Here is a 14,435-nt window from a genome sequence, read left to right on the forward strand (position 1 = left end):
TGACAGGCAAACAGGATGACAACGATACCACTCCGTCTGAGCATTAACACAAATCATACCGAGTACATGACTGGTGAAGGATATTAGATTCAAGCAAAGAGGCTTGTTTGCATTCTTATGCCAGCGGGCTGTATTCTACTAATTACCCAATTGTCCTATTTACTTACGGTTTCTAATCATTGCTGACGGATCCATTTAGGATACCTTTGTCTGTTTTTCCTCACATTTATTTCACTTAGGCATTCATCAGTCCAAGAACGATAATTGTATATCGGCTATTCCCACTCCTTTGATTCTCCTCTCGTAACATTTTTGAAGATATTCTCGTTTGTCCATGCCGCCACTGCTTACATAAATCTATATGAATGTTGACAAAACACTGTCAAAGCTGTGTATTCATTAACCTAATTGTGGCGCCGCGGCGGTGGCTCCATTGCATGTTTAGTATAAGTCATTTAACCTGATTATCAAATAACAATTTTCATCCATTTGTATGATCTGACAAATTCGCTACATGAGCCCAACAGTCAAGAAAGAAAAGAGGATGTAAGTGAAGTGCATTCGAAGATGGTCTTCAAATAGTTGGTTCCTGTCATACAGCAATCATAATATGTATCTTCTCAACACTTTCATTAAATGGTTGGTTACCTAATATAAATTTTGGTTAGGAATTTCGTGGCCGTTTTATCTTTAGTGAAAAGGCATCATGTTTGGAGAAATATTTCAAACGTTGGGGACTTTAGTTGATGCATTTTCCATAAAGTTGGCGAAGAACTCTGGTCTTATCTTAGCTTTCAGCCTAAAGCTATGATGATCAAACATATATTCCTCCCGTAACAATCAAGATTATTTCACACGTCTAACGGAAGAAAGTGCTTGCAATATATTTTCACCAGATGCGTATATCTATCAGATATAATTACCCATCTCTTGGGATGATCTGGAAATGTTAAATCTTATTTTCATTTCATTAATTATTCAGGTCCATTACCGTAAATTGAGCATTTAAAAACGATAACAAAAAAAAGAAACAAAGATACATGGTAAGATGCAAGTGAGATAAGAAAGCAAAGAGTGTAGGCTATTTACAGTACATGCATAAAAATGAACTGAAATCGGAAGCTTCAAAAGAAGAAAGCAAAGGTTCTGTCGCGGCAGTCCGTATGTACAGTAGCCAATCCAGTGCTTGCAGTACATCAGAATAATGAATAAGAATTAATTGCACATGTATATAATACATGAAATGGCCGCCTTACATGCAAAAACACAAGATGCAATAATAAATTTACAATATCATACTTGCTATTCCACCTAATTTCTGTATGACATATCATTATGAACACGACGTATATTGATCACTCTCTTTCCTACGGTAAAAATTTGACCCAGATTTTTTGCCGCAAGCCATCTCACACCATTTGTTTTCCTACAATCTTTTAGGCTAATGTGTTTCTTATTATTTTTACGCGTGTATTGATTCCCATACAAGATTGAATATTTTGGACAAAGACTAGCATCGTAGATGCTGTCTTGGTTTTCTTTTTCAATATTCTGCTTGATGCCTTTTACTGAAGTTTTTTTTAATTGTCATCTGATTGCCTTTCTTTTGACTACGTAGAATTGTTTTTTTTAAAGAAAAATCATATTTTGTTCTAGTTGTACACTTGAACCTGATTACAGATTGGAAGCAAATAGGGGTAAAGCTAGCGAACATTATCCATTTGTTTTCAATATAAGTAGCAGTTTTAATAAGTTTGGGGGATGGGATGTGGAATTTTAAAAATTTGTTTTTGCTCCATTTGGTCTACTTTTCATCTCAGTATGCATGTATATTTCTAATGTTATCACATTGATATGTCTTGCTTAAATTGAATTCTAAAAGTGATTTTTTAGATTATTATCAGAAGCGACAGTACGCCATCAAGAAATTCACAAGAACTTGTCCCTTCACTTAAGAAATACTGGTTTTGCCGCTATATGCCCAAGGGAAAAATTATCCCAATTTTGTTGAAGTTCGGGTTATTAAAGATATTGCATAGTTTTGATGAGAGTACTACTTGAAAATAAAAAAGCGTTACGCCTGTGATGGCGGTTCATGATTGAGTATGTCTGCGTGCATGGAACAGGTGAGTCAGACAATATAGTCCTTGACATAAAGTGTCCCCTCCGGTGTGTTATAATAGTATTATTCAACCCTCACGATAGCTGGGTTGCAATCGTTATCAACGACTATTGCCGTAGGGAGAATATATATGAACGGTGTAGATATGTCATTTCATTTACCAATTAGAATGATAACCTAAATGATGAATAATTGCAAGTTACAGGTAAAGTCTTTTATTCATTGCTTTCAGTTATTTTGGAGACTTGAGGAGATATGCCAGTTTATTTACTCATTCAAATAGCCTTTTTTATTTTTTCCCCAGAATTAAAAAAAAATTCTGTCAAATTCTTTCTCTCTACATGGTTTAGATGTGAGGATGTATGTCACTTCCTCGATGACCCCTTGGTAGACTAGCAGCACCATCATTGATGCTGTTAGGTAGGGCCATCCTCCCGTTTCCATTCATTTATTTCACATGCATTATTTTAAATGTATTGTTTGTAATGGAAAAAAAATCATTTCAACTCAAAGTTCCTTTACAAACTTAAGAATATGACATTTATTGCAATTTTGTTGATTTATTCTTATTTCCACCTCTTTCTAAAATATTGGGACGTGTATAGATCTATTTATATATTAATTCACCTGTCAGAATGATATTATCATCGTAATTTCTTGGAACATTTTACTCCTCGCATTCTTACAATCTACAGGTGCTTCTTCTATACTTGTTCTTCCTCTAGTTTAGGTCACTCGTTCGCATTGTTTCGTCAAATACACAATGGAACAATCTTGCATGTAGACAATATCTGCAGCATGGTGGCTTTTAAAGCAGTAATATGATATATGCATGACACTAAGGCAAACCGACAGAGAATAAATTATCATCATTTGTTGTTCTCTCATTCAATGACCAAACAATATAAAAAGAGCGATCATGGGCTTTTACTGATTTGAGCTTATGAATTCTATAAAGCATTCAAAACAGGAAATTCAGTCGCATTTGATTACACTTCAATATTAATTTCCTGAAACAGTAGAAAGCCGAATTCTCTAAGAATGCGAAAATCCATTTTCGAGAAATGTTAATGATAACCATATCATAACCGCATTACCGCCAGTGCGCTGTTTAGGAACATTAAGTAAACCTCTTATTGGTCTCTGTATTAAGATGAGAATGCCCATATGATAATAATTTCATTCGTGTGACAACCAAGACATATTATTCTAAAGGATGTACGTTGTCCGAAGATATAAGGTTTCTTTCCATCAGTGTCTTCCTTAGAAGGTTGGAACCCATTGGATTGTAATATAAAAAACAAAATATCTGTAGAAAGTTTTAGAGCAACACTCTAACCCACACGTGAGCAGCACGCTGGCGATTTGCAGTGTACTGCCCTGCCGGGGTGAACTTCAGAAGTTTCAAAAGGTTGTCATTTTTACAAAGGCTTCCCTAGTTTGTTGGTCTATTTTTGAAAATTTTTACATTTTTACTTTGTTAATTAATCAGGTTTACATTCTGATAAAGAGTATAATCGGTTTGCCTTAAATATGATTTTTTTTCCTCCAATATCTTACAACCTATAAGACCCGTAAACACTTATTAACAAAGTAAAAATGCGGTTTATTATTGAGAGCATTCGGTGTTCCGGGAAATATACGATATGTCCGAAATGTAGTTGACGTGTTTTCCTATCTGTATTTATTGAGTAAAGGATGGTGAAATTAAATGAGTGACTTTTCAGCATTTGGGGTCAATAAAGATTGTAAGAATTGACATTTTCAACAATTTTCGTGACCAAATTCTAGTAAACTGGTTTTCTACTCATCTTTATCTTTTTCGATCATTTTATATTTGTCTTTGTTAATACGCATGTTACACTTGTTACACTTGGTATCCACAAAAATCTCCATCTCAGAATTTTTTTAGATAACAAACTACATATGCTAAACTGATGAGGTTTTATATACAAAAATTAGCCTTACTAGAAATTAAAGAATTACTTTTCACAGAAAATGAAATTTGAAAAATATTCACAACTTCACTGAAGCGTACACATACGTGTTTCCATCGCAATATATCAGCAAACAGGTTTCATTTGAGGTCGTATAAAAACCTAAATTTTAATTCGTCTAATTATTAGCGAGTATTAAAAGAAAGCAAACCATCTCGTAGAAGGTTCGGTATTAATTATTTATACTGTATTTATGCTCCGAAAACGATTAAAGTAGATGAGAAATATAAATAGTTTCCCTGAATAAAGGTCGGAATAAGCAAATCATTTAGGCGTGGATTCGTGATAAGACACGATTTATTTAATTTCCATTCAATTCATAATAGATGATTAGTTGAAATATTGTCGATAAATAATTTCAATAAATAAGTATTTGTCCATGCTTGTATCATGCTTTGTACTTATATATGAAAAATTATGAAAACCTGTGTGTTTGATCTCATTTGATGATACTTTCGTCAAATGCCTTCGAACTTTTCTGTGGTAAAGACAACTCATTATTCCAAAATAAAGATTCTTGTAGAGAGAAATTTCCTGTTTCAGATAACACCAAGGGAATATAATACGGAAGCACAAGAGTCAGTTGAGGATCCTCCATCTGTTATTCAATTATCATCAGGTTGATGGTCAATATATCCTTCTCCAATCATTGGTAGAGCAGATAGAATATCAGTTCCGTAGCCAATTAGTCCTATACAAGACAAATCCACCCCCGGCCAATTTGTCGATTATGCCACTTATATTGACAGTTATATATCCGCGTATTGTTGGTTTGAAATTCCGCAATATTCAAGGAGACCCGAATGAGACCGCTAAAACCGATATTCAGCGTTGCGGTATCGCTAATGATATCGATTAGTGGTGAGAATCCGTGCAAATTTAAGGGATACGCTGTTGAGCCGATTCTTTAAATCAATTACTTAGGGTATTTAAGAACTCGGGCATGACAAAGAATGTAACATGATTCGTTGTGGTTTGAAAAAGATGGTTGCCATTTTCATTTAGTGTGTAGCTACGTTGATTCCCAAATCATATTAAAATGAAAATTTTCCATAGGAAAATTCATTAAATTTCGTTTTATTATCATTTTCAACAAACAATATAATTCACGCTACACAGTGTTCGCTGTGTAGAGGGCCCGCTGGGAGAACAGTTTTCGGAACTGAAGTAAGTGGCTACCCTGGGTAAATATACCTCTATTATTATTATCATTGTGTTTACGTCAAGCACTCTAAACTTGATGCGTAGATTTACTTTTTACCATTGGTTTATAATGTATAACCATGATACTAGGCTTTCCTTACACACAAGTGGGGCATGGTCTGCAAATTGCAGCCCTTAGAATTTAGTTTGTGAAATAAGTATATATTTTACTTGATAAAAGGATACACGAGGACTTTTAAAGATAAGAAACAACAACTACCGCCGAAAGTAGTCGAAATAAAAAGGATTTTAAATCTGAAATAAGAGAAGAGATTTTTTGCCAACCCACAAATAAATTGAAACGTTTTTTTTTATTACTGTAGCAAGACCAAAATGCAAAAAGAGTCTTGCTATTTGTTCTTTTTAGATAGTGGACAAACTATACTAACAGATATAATAATGATACATGTACTTCGCCCAACTATTGGACTTTTTTAATTGGCCAATAAGAATTTACGGTAACGGCCGGATGAAAAAAAATTCCAAACGAATAAAATGATTGATAAGTCTTACCTGTCCAGCCCTTTTGGGTTGGCGATTTGGCTTTAGTAACTTGATAAAGGGTAACTTGTTTGTCATCTGTTCCATTGGTTCTTGATTTAGATAACAATGTTAGATCCCATTTATTATATGGTCTAAGTCATGAACAACATCACGATTCTCATCTCACGGTCATTTCATTTCAAGATGTCATGTCTTATTAACTTTACAATGAAACCTTGTCTCCCAAGACTCTCTCAATCCCAACATACATAGCAAGAATCACTGAAATGCAATTCTTTGTTTTTTAATATCGATGCAGCAATCATACCTTATCACGACATAAATTTACAAAGACAGTTAAAGTGGGGGGATTTCTAGGAGATCATCCATGACAAGGAAAGAAATTTTGATATTGTTTTTTTTTTCTATAGATGCAATTCATTTTATATATTTCCCCCTTAGATACACACTTACGATTCTCAATGAGATCATAGTGTATCTAGGAAACCTAGTTTGACACTGTTAAGTGTAACGAATTTCTTCTCTGATGCCTGAAATATGTTATTCCTAAAATTTTCATCTCACGGTGAAAACGGAGAGGGAAAATAAATAAAATATAAGCATCTCCTTTCTATTTACAAAAATAACAATTTTACTTGATTTTCATCATAGGGATTTCGTATAATAATTCACAGCCAAAATCCATAAATCAAAATATATTGGTCGAATTTAGACAATAAAACTAAATGTAGAAGGAAACACAATTTCCTCTTGACCTCAATGAGTTATGTACTTCTAGATCAAACTGATCTAATACAGTAAATGATCCCGGCCTTGATTAGTTGATAGGATTGAGATCAGTTTCCAATTATAACTATTGAGCTCTTGGAGATGTAGGAATATTCTGCTGATTAAATGAATTAATAATGAGGCAATCATCACTGAGAGATTTTCTATCAATGGTCCGGTCAGGTAATACCATCATAATTTCAATCTTTTCAGAGTTATTGTAGATTCCGACGTGAATGATAACCCATATATATATATATATCAGCAGTAGATATGAACGTATTTTCATGGTATATTTTCATTTGGTCTACAGTGCCAATTCATCCAATATTCATGTGATCTACTTGCCGTTTCGTCTAATAACCAGTTGGTCCAGTAACAAGTTAGGCCATATACCATTTGGTATAATTAGACGAAGTGTTCAATTGGGTAAAATGAAAAAAAAATGGATATTATACTGTATGGTTATGAGACGGAATGGTCATAGACGAACCAGTGATTAGACAAAGTGATGATTGGAGCAAATGGTTTTGGGACCAAATGGATGTTAGATGAACTGTTGATGGACGGAATGGAATTACACTAAATGAATGTGGTGAGTGGACGAGTTGACAGTAGACGAATTGGCAATTTACCTTTTTTATGCGTTCCAATTGCATTCCCTATATAGGACATTCAACGATGCGCATTTTAATCACTCGTGTACAATAGTTTTGACACAAACCCTGCTCTTCCATGAACATAACAACACCCCGCTGGGGATACAGGCATAATATCGTCGAACATTTTCAATGGAAATGACTTTTTAAAAAGAATATCACGTTTTCGTGTTATGATCGATCTGGAGGAAATTGTTCAAATTTCATTTCCTGTGAAACCTGTAAAAACATAATCAATGGAGACAATTACAGCAGTCATTTTCATACAGAAATGATGATACCGCGTTACATTCATCTATTGTTTCGTTTAAATGTGACAACAATGGCTTTAATTAACGGGGACAAAACAACCATGCATCATGCATTTTTCGCTGTCTTGTATTTTTAGATCAAAGGTTTATTAAACACAAATCAATTTTACAGTTTGTCTCTTTATCAACGAGCTCGATCCATCATTGTTTTTAAATGGAAGTCGTATTGAAAATTAATAGAGTTCATTACATGATTAACACAATGTTGTGCATAATTTGTATGATATACATACGTATTTGAACATGATAATGTTCTAACCTTTAAATGGGTTTGTATGATGAAGAGTCACAATTGATTCTGGCCAATCGAAGCTTGGGGTTCAATCGAGACCAGGGGTGCGAAGGAAACGGAAAGAGAGAACGAGTGGGTTTCCAGCAATTCACATAGAGCCTCGATTCACCTGAAGTGAATTGATAGCCCCGGGGCTTAACCCCACGTCGTAATACTGATAAATGTTCCTTTCTCCGTATACTGACAGGTGTAAGTGTTGCGTCAAGGATAGCTAAAAGTTTCTCTAGTTGATGAATCATAGAAGGGAATGTTTAAGCGTTACCAAATGCACTCTTTTACGCTTTTCCCCAGACGTTGTACTATCAACCATCGTCAATTGTTTTCTTTTGAATTGCCTTGTGTTTTTATTTTACCTTTTGCCTCTTTCAAAATGTTATTGCGTTTACCGTATTGCACGACTGTGTGTTTTTTGTTTTCTAGATGTAAATAAAAGGTCATGATGGGCCAATGAATGAATGAATCAATGAATCAATCAGTTAATCAATCAATGTCCTTTGTCCAATTAGGGATATAACATCTGGTTAACACTTTTTAAAAATTTATGCATAAGCAGTCGATAGGAAATTAGCCGTATCGTATACTAACGATTATAATTAATATCGGAGAGATCTATTGCAGTAAATTTGTGTCACTCTGCACATGGAAAACCATATACGTCAATGGTTTCATCACCTACACCTTCACACATAATAAATCTTATCAATTAAACGGTTCATTGTCTTCTTTCACTATTTTACATCATTCTCATTGGGTGTTAAAGGAAGAGGAAGGGCAGTGGTTGAGGGTTTTTTTTCAGTTTGATAGTCGCCTGATGAAGTGGTAAAAAGACCCGGTGTGAACATCGTCATATCGTGCGCAGTCACCCATGCTACCATGAAGTTTGATGTTTAATTTGCTGTTTTTAATTGTAAAGGTTGACACTTTGTCAGGCCTAGGACTAGAAAGGTGGTCTGGATTATTCTTCATAATTTTAGGTCATTAACCGCGTCTGGAACTTTTTCGTCCTTTTTCTCCATCAAGATAGAATATAGAAGACACTACTTCTATATTAGGTTACACTTTTTACTGGTATTTTTATGTTAAATAACAATAAATTGAACTGTCATCGTGTTTATTTATTTCCTTTTTCAGTATTACGCTTTTTTTTCTTAAAGTGTTTATGTATTTAGTTAGTCAATCCATCTTCTTTCCTAAAGCGCTTTTATGAAATTCTGTATCAATATTAAATTTCCATGGACACCAGAAGGATGGAACTCGTACAAGGGAGTATTCAGGTGGATTTGCCTTTCTATCATAGCTAAGGACCTTTATTATACTAATATTACACAAAATAGAGATAGTAGGAGAAAAGTCTACATTTTGCCATTCTGTGTCTTCTTTCTACTCCAAAGATTTGTATCTTTCGACATGTCCGTTGTAATTTAGTTGGAAATGCAAACATGACAGGCAACAAGATATAACAAACTAATATGACCGAGCTAAAAGCAGAATGTAAACCGATAGAATATGAATTTCCATAAGAAAATTGGCAAATCTAGAAATAATTACATGGAATAAGTCAAAAGTAATCTACAGAATTGTGTATAAACCGGGTTGACATATAACAGTCGCCAAAAATCTAAGAAAAATAATGAAATCATAAGGTTGTTATAAGCTGTTTGCAAATGAAGAATCGGAATATTTTTAACTTGTCCTTCTTTTGAATCTCATTTTGTCTGTTAAACGTAAAAAAAACCCCGACAAGGTCAGTAATCATTTTACATGACCATCTTAATCATTTCATAATCTATTGAATTTGCCCGTGATACCTTCAAAAACGCATATTGTTGATTTGACTTCTCTTAATGCTTTATCCTCAAAGCAGATGGGAATTAAATTCAAACAGCAAACGGTAACTGCTCAAAATAATTTACTTCCACGGAATAGATTGTAATTCCGGTTCATTAAAAGGACATTTATTATTGCGCAGGATATTTTTTTTTCCAAGCTAGTTTTTTTGTTAAAATACCTCATGATATATATACAGTGCGTCCTACAAAAAACCGAAACCGACATTTATCGATGATTTATCATAACTTTATCACACACTAGACAAATGACCTACCATTGAAAAGCTTAGAATCTCATCTTTCATCTGTAATTACTTAGATCATTTCTCATTCCCGCATGAGTGAGCAAAACAATTTGAAGAGGGGATACCAAAAAGTCATTTGGCGGTCTGTATCTGGGTTTCAAAAAGAAAACAACATTTGTATATGCTCTTTAATTTGATACCTCAATTACAGAAAATGGTCAAGAAATAACAAAGTTCTAGTTAGTTGAAATAAGGCTTGATTTTCAATTATTTCATAAAATTAAGAGGTTCTACAGGCTAGCGTTCAAACTCACTTGACACTCCGTTTTGTTGACGATCAGCCATGCAGTAAGTCTTCGGTTACAAATGCGATAGCTTCTGTGGAAAAGCGGTGAAAACACATTTATTTAATGAAATTATGGAAATATAACCATTGTTTCGAGGGAACATAACTTTTTTACTTCTTGACTATTTTTGTGATTAAGGTATCAAATAAAAGAGCAGGTATTGAACTTTTTGAAATTTAGATACCCCCCGCCAAATGAGTTTTTGGTATCCTTTCTTCAAATATTTTTGCTCACTCATGCGTGAATGGTGAATAATCTAAGTAATATCAGATGAAAGAAGAGATTCTAAGCCCTATCATTGGTTATCATTTGTCTCTTGTATTTGTGATTAATTAATGATAAATCATCGCTTAATCTCGGTTTCGTTTTTTTTTCTGGGACGCACTGTGTGTGTGTGTGTATATATATATATATATATATATATATATATATATATATTGAATAACTATCAGCATCGATTAAAACATAATAAATTATCATTTCTCTTTATCATTGATTCTTTTAGCTCACAATCAACATAGCTTTGCTTGTGGCTGTCACGTAAAAAAAAAGTTATGAAATTTAACCCCGTTAGATTTAATATACTCTTCTGTTGGTGAAATTATACATCACGCATAACAGGACGAACTCTACAAACCGGATTACATATCTGATTTGTGATGGTTAGTAAGCTCCCATGAAAAATCAGGAGAGAGTGAGAGAGAGAGAGAGAAAATGTCGACCTAAAGCGGTAATCATAAAGATTTGGAAAATGTGAGATCCTTTTTGGTTTGGTGTATCATCCGATCCCCCCTTACGCCATCGCCACCAGAGGTGTTGCAACGCTTTCTCGCCTTCCTCCCAGAAAGTGATTGGGTGCAGTCCGGTGAAGCTTTGCCAAGTTGGTGAAGATCCTCCGGTTCCCTGTGGGATCTTGGCATCATCGTGTCTCTCTACTCAGTGGTTGGCAAAGAAGGAATTATGCCGAGTAAATACCACCGCTAGCTTAATCTTCTTGTTGACGAAGAATCGAAGTCAGGCCTGATTCATTTTTTTTACTTCTTCTTCTCCAGTTTCCATTAGCAGTATATTCTCATTTTGATCATTTAGGACATACTGCATACCTACAAAGGTACACTTTTCGCATAGATATTCTTCTTTCTCTCAGAAGATTCATCGAACAAACCCTTACACCTTTTGTACACACACCCTCAAACACACATACACATTATTTCAATCATTTGAATAGTTTCACATTTCATACATCTCATAAGCATATTCCCCCCCCCCCATTCCGTTAGTGTCATAGTTCATTTAAAATAAAAATGAAAACTTCGTTTTGGAGATGATAGATATAACAGAAAACGATTCACTTGTTTTCTTCTTTCGGAGGCGGGAGTTTGAAAGACTAATTCCTATCCTTGGGTGGAGTGTATAAACTAGTCCTCAGAAGGGGGATTGGCTTTGTCTCGTATTAGGGTAACTTGTTCCAACAATACACCCATATTAACTGCCGGGCTCTCCGCGGAATGGGGGAGAGATGCACTCTGAGAATTGAATTACATCTGTCGAATTAATGGAAATTGGGCTAAAGAGAACCTGGAGCATTAGGGGCCTTGTGAGCACGCATGATTTACACAATACAGTCAAGACAAAACAAGCCATTTTGTTCCTCTCTCTGGCGTGGAGTGATTTGTGTGCTCTCGGCATTTAGTAGTAAATGGCATGTTTTCTGATGCTTCGTGTTGAATTTGTCGGCAAACAAGTCGCTTGGACTTTATTGGGTGGATCATCATGCTTATGATGGTGACGGGCGCATTTTCAGCTGAATACATGAAAACGCATGGCGTGAAAGATGGTATTACAACTACTACCACTACTACTGCTTTACTACAATGCTACTACTACTCATACGACTGCTACTTCTACTACTACCAATACTACTACTATTTCTACTTAGAGTAACAGTAATAGTAGCAGTCGTAGTGGTAGTAGAAGTTAGTAGAAGTAGTGGTAGTAGAAATAATAGTTGTAGTAGTAGTAGTAGAAGTAGTAGCAGCAGCAGTTGGTAGTATAGTATCTTTTTATATCCTCCTTCGGTAATACATGATCATTGTGTAATACACATAACAATGAACATCATAGGTTTGGTAAAACAAGAGAAAAAATGATGAAGTGACAATGTGAATGAATTTAAGCTTCTTGATTAGGTCCCCCCGGAGAAAATACCCACATTGCAAGGAAAGATTTAGAATACACTGCCATTTTGTTCAAGGCTGACAAGATGGGTAATTGTCCAAGAGGGCAATGCGATAAAAAGTATATTGGAAAACATGTATCCCATCAAATGAGCATTAATATGTAGGCATGTAATCATACATTTGTCAATTCATATCTATTATTTAAATGTGTTTATAAAAGCTTACCTTACCGCTGTTCCTCCTCTTTAAAGATGTTGGATATCATGGTTTCCCATCTGTCTCTGTCCAGCGCTGTCTTGCAGCATTTGTTTATCTTTCTGCCTGTCACCTCTTCAATATTTCCAAGGCCTCTTTTTTCCTTTTCCATACATGAGTTTAATGTCCAAGTCTCACTGAAGATGGTAAAACTATGAAGATGGTATAAGCTATAGAAATAGAAAAAATGTTGGCGGAGCTACGCTGGTGAAGCAAGGCTTATGAAATAAAATAATTTTTCAATAATAGAGTGGGTAAAATTAAGTATTTAACCGATTCAGCTGTATCCCCAAGTACAATAAACTGTTTATTATTGTCCCGATACCATCCGTTTCTAATGTTCTTATCTAACACTGGACTATTTTAATGTTGCTGATGTTTATTGTCTTTGCTGGTATTCGCTATCATTGAAATGAATGAATAAACACATATTGAGAACCGATGCACTTTGTTGTCTATTCTTGTGCATTGCTTTCAATATTTGTATCATTTCCATAACATGTGAACTACAGCTGCACTTGTTATGACCTTTGACAATGCGCCTGATGAGAGTATAGTTTTTACCATTCTCTTATTCACTGCATTGATGGATGATTCTCCGTTGCACTCGTCATGCACTTAAACCTTCATGTCTTTAGTTCGGAATTCATAGAGATGACCATTCCCCATAATGGGAAAATCTAATTTTCTTGCCCTTTGAGATTCTTGAAAGGACTTTAATCCCTCTTTATCTCTTGGATAAGAACCTTTCTTTGAAAAATCGGATTGTTCCAAGACTGTTTTTTATGATGGGCTCCCTTTTGTCTACCAGTGTTCTCGTGCTATCGCTAATGGGATACTAACACTGCAATACACATGTTCAGCAATTTCCGACCCGGCTTCGTACGTAACTTTGATGAGCGGAAATAAACAAAAAGAGAAAGAACTTTCCCTTGTTTTCAGTTTTTCCCGCACCTAGTTCATTTCATACTTATCCATTTATATGTTCGTTATTTTTTGCTATGTAGAGACATGGAATGTCGACAGTGGGAACCCTACGTTTCTGAAGAGTTTACAATGTATATCAATAAATATGTTTCTAATTTCTTTTAGCAACTGGCGGATAATGAAAAAAATGTAAACGTAAATCCACTAGAGTATCTCAATAAACTATTTATAACAATCCGATCTATGGGCAATCTTTATTCCATCCAGCCAATTAGATTGAGTCATAATGTTGAATAAGCAAAAAAATCAGATTCAAAATTGAATAAACAAGCCCACTAATTTGGGAATTCTTCCGAGCTAACCCCTGTTTCATTTATAAAAAATAATATAATGCCAGATGCTGTCATTAACAATTGATAGCAATATTTCATCTAGTTCGAGTTTGGTTTCCGTTCTTATAATTCTCATTCTCTTTTTGTAGTACTGAAGAAACAGCGCTCTTGTTATATTTCTTTGTGAAGGTCAGGTGTGGAAGAACGTTGTTAATTATTTTTGTTGTTTTTCACCTCGGGCCGTTTGCTTCATATCCGAGCAGCATCCTGGAATTCTGAAAACACAATTTGGAAATGAAGCTGAATAAGCAATCAATATAATTTCTATTTCATTCTTTGCGCCTGCAATATTCATTTTTAATCTCTGACTCGAAATGGTGGTTCAATATGCGAATGCGGTGAGAATGAGAAACCCAAAACAGTCTGTAATTACGGAACATCATTCGGACTTCATGTCCGGTTAT

Source organism: Lytechinus variegatus, chromosome 16 (assembly GCF_018143015.1).
Source record: "Lytechinus variegatus isolate NC3 chromosome 16, Lvar_3.0, whole genome shotgun sequence".
Classification (NCBI taxonomy): Eukaryota; Metazoa; Echinodermata; class Echinoidea; order Temnopleuroida; family Toxopneustidae; genus Lytechinus; species Lytechinus variegatus.